Genomic DNA, 5741 nt, shown 5'->3' on the forward strand with positions numbered 1-5741 from the left:
AACTTGACAACTTCTGCCCCATCCCTTCCAACCTGCCTCCCCTCACTCCTAGTCCTAGGCTTCCTCTCCTCCATTTGCAGCCGCAGTATGCTTGCCCAACTACTCCCCATTTCTCAACTCCTGGTTCCTTGTCCAATCTGTCTCATATTTTCCACCTGTGTTTCCCATCCCACTGCCTCCCAGTCCCACTTTCCCTCCCTGCACTCCTTCTCCAATCTCTTTCCTCCTTCTCCCTCTGACTCGTTGTCTCATTCCCTTTGCCCAGCCAGTCTCAGTTCTCACCCAGCATCCTCAGTCTACCTCAGATTTGCTTTCTCTCCCTTCACTTTCTTTCCCCCTTCCTGCACTGGTTCCCAGGCCCAGTATCTTTGCCCAACCAGTCCCAGATTCCCCCACTGGCTTCTTGTCTGATTTCCATTCCTTCTTTCCCTCTTCCCCTCCCGCCCCCAACTCCCATTTTCCTCCCAGTATCATTGCCAAGCCAGTTTCAGCTAAGGTTGGGTGAGATGATCTAATGGCCACTTCTGACCTTAAAATCTATTAACCTATAAACCTTGCCCTCCCCAGCCTCTGTCTCCCAGTCTCTATCCCCCAACTGCCAGCCCCAGTTTTGCCTCAGGCTCTTTGCCCAGTTTACTCCCCCTGCCCTCCAATATCCATGAAAGGTCCAGGTCTTGTCCCTTCTGCATTCAAATCAAGGAGCAGCAGCATCCTTCATGTGTTCCAGGCCCAGCTGGAGGTCAGCACAGCCTGATGCAGTCCAGAGCTGCAATTGCAGTGAAAGTCCTACTCAACCCTGCACTGGTACATGTTCAGGGTGGATGGAATTTGAGAAATTCAGCAGTTAAAATCTAAGAAGTCTATTAGGCATATGCAAAGTATGATTATTTTCAGTGGCTTATAACTTGGCCAAATTTGGGTGGATTTTCACAGAGATGGCAATATTCTTGACACAAAGGCCATTCCCTGCTAAATTTCAGCTCTCTGGCCTAAAGCGTAGGATTACTAGAGATTTTCAAATAAAAGGTTGTCTGGCCTCTGTGTGGGGTGTGAAAAACAGTGGGAAGGTTCTTTGCAACCTCTCTCCCCTTGTGCACGTATTCAGGGCTGGGAACAATTTTGTAATTAACTTCCAATATTTTTTTTCTAGAAATCCAATTTTTATGGTCTGGATTAACTCAAAAGTAGAACCCTTTTGGTTCCCACTAGCACAATGAACAGACTTTGGATTGCTTAACCAGGAAAGGAATCCAGTCTTTAACAAAATCTTTTTTTGTTTCTCTTTGTAAAATGGTGGCTAAGAATACTGGCTTCATTTTTGCTGGTTATACTGAGGACTCTTTCTGGGCAGCTGACAGCAGAACAGCAAGAACTCTTACAGATTTCCAAAGGCAAAGGCAAACTAGCGAGAGTGCTGATTCTCCATTAGCTCATACAGAGAGTTTCACATCCAAAAAGTGCCCAATATCTGTAGTGTGTTAACTAGGAAATAGACAAAAAACTGAAATATTTGTTGCCATTTCATACATATACAAATTTGAAAGAGAAGGAAGAAATAGGCTAAAGACATGAGTCTTAATCTGAGTAGACTCTATATCCACTCTGCAAGTTGCATCAAGGACAGATTGTGATAACACTTGGTCACGCTTTTTGAATGTAATATTGTAAGGAAAATTATGCTTTTTGGACTTGAAAACTTGAATTCATTCTTGAACTTTATGGCCTGATGATTATTGTGGAAAAAGATGTCTAACACAACAGTTATGGCAGGTATGCAGCTACAGTACAATCTAACCACAACTAACCTAGTGATTCCGTAGGAGTTTTTTTTTTCATATCATGGAGCACTTTTTCAGGCAGAGACCCTTTCCACAAATACTGCTCTCCCCACCTCCAAACCCTAATCCTACACCTCTCATGCTGCAACTATAGTACTTGGCGTACAGAGAGGTACTCAAGATTTATTTAAAGTTTAGTTGGCCATAAATGCCTCCGGAAACCCTATCACTTTTTGAAGACTGACATGGCTCCATGGACTACATGTCAAGGACCATTGAACTAACCTATTGGTTATCATCTTTCACAATGCCCATAAAAATATATGTTATTAAATCAAAAACAAACAAAAAAACCCAAATTGAAAGAACAGTAAGAATGCAAAGTCAATCACTGAAGAAATGCCAGGTTTAAGAGTCAGCAGTGCCTGTCATTAAGAATACAATAATCCTGTAACTGCACAAGGCTATTTTTATGGTCACTTTTCTGAGGCTAATCTTACTGTAAGGTTGCATTCAGCATTCCATTAGAACTTTCAGATGTTCTAAACTTTGTGGAAGACATCTTCAGAAATTTTCATTGCTTGAATCCAACTCAAGTGATGGATTTTTCTTTGGAAAGTCTAAGCAAAATCTGTTCAGCCACTTTTGAGTTATGTGAGAATTAAAAGAATTAACTTTTTTTTTAAAAAAAGATAGGGAGACTGGTTTTACATGCACAAAAATGGACATACTTTCCAAGCTGAAATCTTTCCAGCTGTTGGTCTTAATGGAGAATAAGTATCCAGGCCTACATGTAAAACAAACATTAAAAAAAGGAAGTTATTAAAATTTAAAAATCAAATTTCCACTTAGTTTACATTTATGGTACTAATTATGTGAATATGAAATAATAGATATTGGACTCAACTGATTTGCCATTTAAATCAAAGGGAATTTTGCTTTGGATTGGACATTTTATCAATGCTATATCCGTAAAACTTGATATGTGCTGCTATTTCAATATAGAGATTTATTTATTTAAATTGATAAAATGCACTACCCAAGGATATATGCACAGACAACTCAATTTAAAAATATATACAAAGATAGATATTACAGCTATAGATTTATATAACTATATACAGATATACTGTACATATGATATATACACTTCCATATAAGACACCAGTGAATTTACTACAGAACTTGGCAACAGTTTGCAGTAGTGTTTTCAGGGTTGCACAATATTTTTCCTCACTTCTACAGAAAGACTTTGGGAAACTGTCCATAATTTAGCTGATATTGTGTATTGTATATCTACAATTATAGCAGGTTAGTCTGTGTGTCATTTATACACATAGTTGGGTGTTAGAGAGATGTGAGTGGTAAATTAGTATTCAACTAACGCAAACACTTTATAAAAAGAGATTATTGAACTGATTCACATTAACCTGCTCTGACTACATGTTTCAGCTTTCTAAAAATTGGGACCCCATTCAGCACACGAAAATTTGATGGATGTTAATAGGAGTATTCAGGATAGTTTAAGAACAGCAAGACAATTAAAAAAGAATAAAAAGAGCTGAGTTCAAAATTCATTTCCGGGGGTGAAGAGAGATCATAAATCTATTATTTAAGAAAGAAATACAGCCAATGTGATAGTGCCTTCCCACATCTTCTGGCTAGGTGCTATGTGCATATAAATGTTTCACGTTAAGCTTTAAGATCAAGGGAAAGTCTGTGGGGAACCTTGTTTCCTGGAGATATGCTTGCTTGAGCAGTTCCCAAGTACTGACTAGGATACATTATTTTCTGGAACACCAGTTCTTTGCTTGCCTCTGTGTCCACAGTTATGAAGCCTGCATTGCCAGAAGTGGCTTTGCATAGATGTTTGGTCATAAACCAGCCTAACTATTATCCTCTCTGTTTTGTGCATGTTTAATACAAAGTTTCACCTTTCTTCCATATGATAAAGTGAACAAAAGACATAGTTGCATTAGTTGAGAGTGTCTGCTTTTTAGAACCAATTGCACTTACTGGGTCTCTGCCCTGTATACCTCAAAGTGCCCTCATCTCCCCTTGAGCTTAAGGAGAGTTGAGGGGAATTCCTTGCACAAAAATAGATGCTATTTTTCAAAATTTGGCATAATTAACACAAATGTTTTCAATATGCCATATGGGAAGCATAGCTGAGGGATTCTTCTAATTGAAATATAATTAGTTATTTTAACTACTGTCATCTGTTATTTAGTTAAATTTTTATATTTCTAGTAAAACATCCCCAATATGAAATTTTATATTTCTTTCTCAGATATATAGCAGATGGCTCTTTGGTCCACTGTAGTAATGAATTCTTAAAAGAACTATTTTCTACTTTATGTTGCTAATAAAAATATCTGTTTAATTTTTAACTTTTGCTGGCAAAATTGGTGCTTGTTGCTCTTTTCTTAAACTGTCTAATAGATATTTGATTATTTTAAGAGGATAAGTTCTTAGAATACAACATATAAAATGATTACAAATATATTGCTTCAGAGTACAGATTTGTTACTCGTATATGAACTGTAACATATCCATATAAGATAGTAAACATGTATATAGTACCAGTATTTATATAGTGATATCATGTACAACAAAATGGATGAAATCATTTAGATTAAGAACAAATTAATACAAAGAATAAGTATAAAAAAAACCCAGTAACTTAGTAGGGAGAAAAGTGGTCATTCCTTCCCCAAAGAGAGTCTGAAGTCCTGGGCACAGACCTGTCACTTCCTTTTGCATGCTTGCTTCCATATTCTCATTGGATAGCACTGAAATACTGGAACTCTTCACTGAAACAGTTGTGGCAGCTACTGATTCATCATCATGCCTGGAAGGAGATGCCATCGAGCTATTTGGGGAAAGAGAGTTGATGGCATTCTTTATCATCTGGAGAGTTTATGCTCCTGCATTTTTTCAACATGGCACTCATGTCAAATGCAAAGTTAACAAGGTCTGATCCATATGCTATATTGTACATATGTCACTGCTGAATTTAGTTCCTGCTGACTCTGGAGAAGAGCAATTACTGTGATGCTTGATTCCAGACCTACACTTGATAGCTTCAAGTAACAGGTATGGACAGAGAGAGAATCTTTATCCCTTTTAACTCTCCACTATGTTGATGTGCAGTATCTTGCCTTTCTGCCCTCATAAACATTTCAATTGATTTCCACCCAACGATCCTTCATTGGATTTTAAAAAATGAAAGAAAGACATTAAATTGCAAGTAAAGGTAAATACGACTACCAGAGCTGACTGAATATTTTAAAATATCTTACATTAATTTCTGTTCAAATTTTCACATGAATTTGCTTCAATCTTGTTTCCTTCTCTGTAGTGAAGCCAAATGTACTTATTGTGAAAAGCCAAGTTTCCAGCAGTGGAAGATTCGTTCAGTAATCCTCTGCACCAGTGGTAGGAAATTTCCATTCTCACACTTTAAGAGAGAAGTGGGATGAGCCATTAAACATAACAGTTTATATTCATGACAATGTAATTGGACTAAAGGATGGTGCTTCAATAGTTTATTATCTGGCACTGTACAGCATGTTGAACTATTTCCAAGACTTGTATAGAAACTTGTTTATGGCAGATGAATGTGTCTGTTTAGACTTACTCTGATGATTAGTCTAGATTTTCTTGCATTGCCTTTAATAGTGTACAGTTCAAGTAAACAAAGAACTTTACTAGTAATTTTTTAAAAGCAAACTAAAAAAAGTTTGTTGTTTAAAATAAATAACAATGTAAAAGATGCATTTTGATTCATAACGTCTAATGCTGGGAAATCTAAGCCCTTCTCATCTATAGTGTTCTAGCCATAACATGCTTTACTAGAAGTGTTCCATTTTCCCATCTACTTTTATTTATGACATTCTCATTGAAAAGAAAATGGGCTCCATGAGGAAGTCATATAGGATGGAAACAGAAGGAAGGAAGTCT

The 5741-nt window shown here is 37.2% G+C and overlaps 1 long non-coding RNA gene across 1 annotated transcript; it reads right to left on the reverse strand.

Annotated features, from left to right (window-relative positions):
* Positions 1–1611: 1611 nt before the first annotated feature.
* Positions 1612–5166, reverse strand: LOC115652299. Its single transcript, XR_004000598.1, has 3 exons — positions 5081–5166; positions 4462–4650; positions 1612–2565 (listed from the first exon to the last, which is right to left on the reverse strand). It is a non-coding gene; the product is annotated as an uncharacterized LOC115652299 (long non-coding RNA).
* Positions 5167–5741: the final 575 nt, after the last annotated feature.

Source organism: Gopherus evgoodei, chromosome 5 (genome assembly GCF_007399415.2).
Source record: "Gopherus evgoodei ecotype Sinaloan lineage chromosome 5, rGopEvg1_v1.p, whole genome shotgun sequence".
Taxonomy (NCBI): domain Eukaryota; kingdom Metazoa; phylum Chordata; order Testudines; family Testudinidae; genus Gopherus; species Gopherus evgoodei.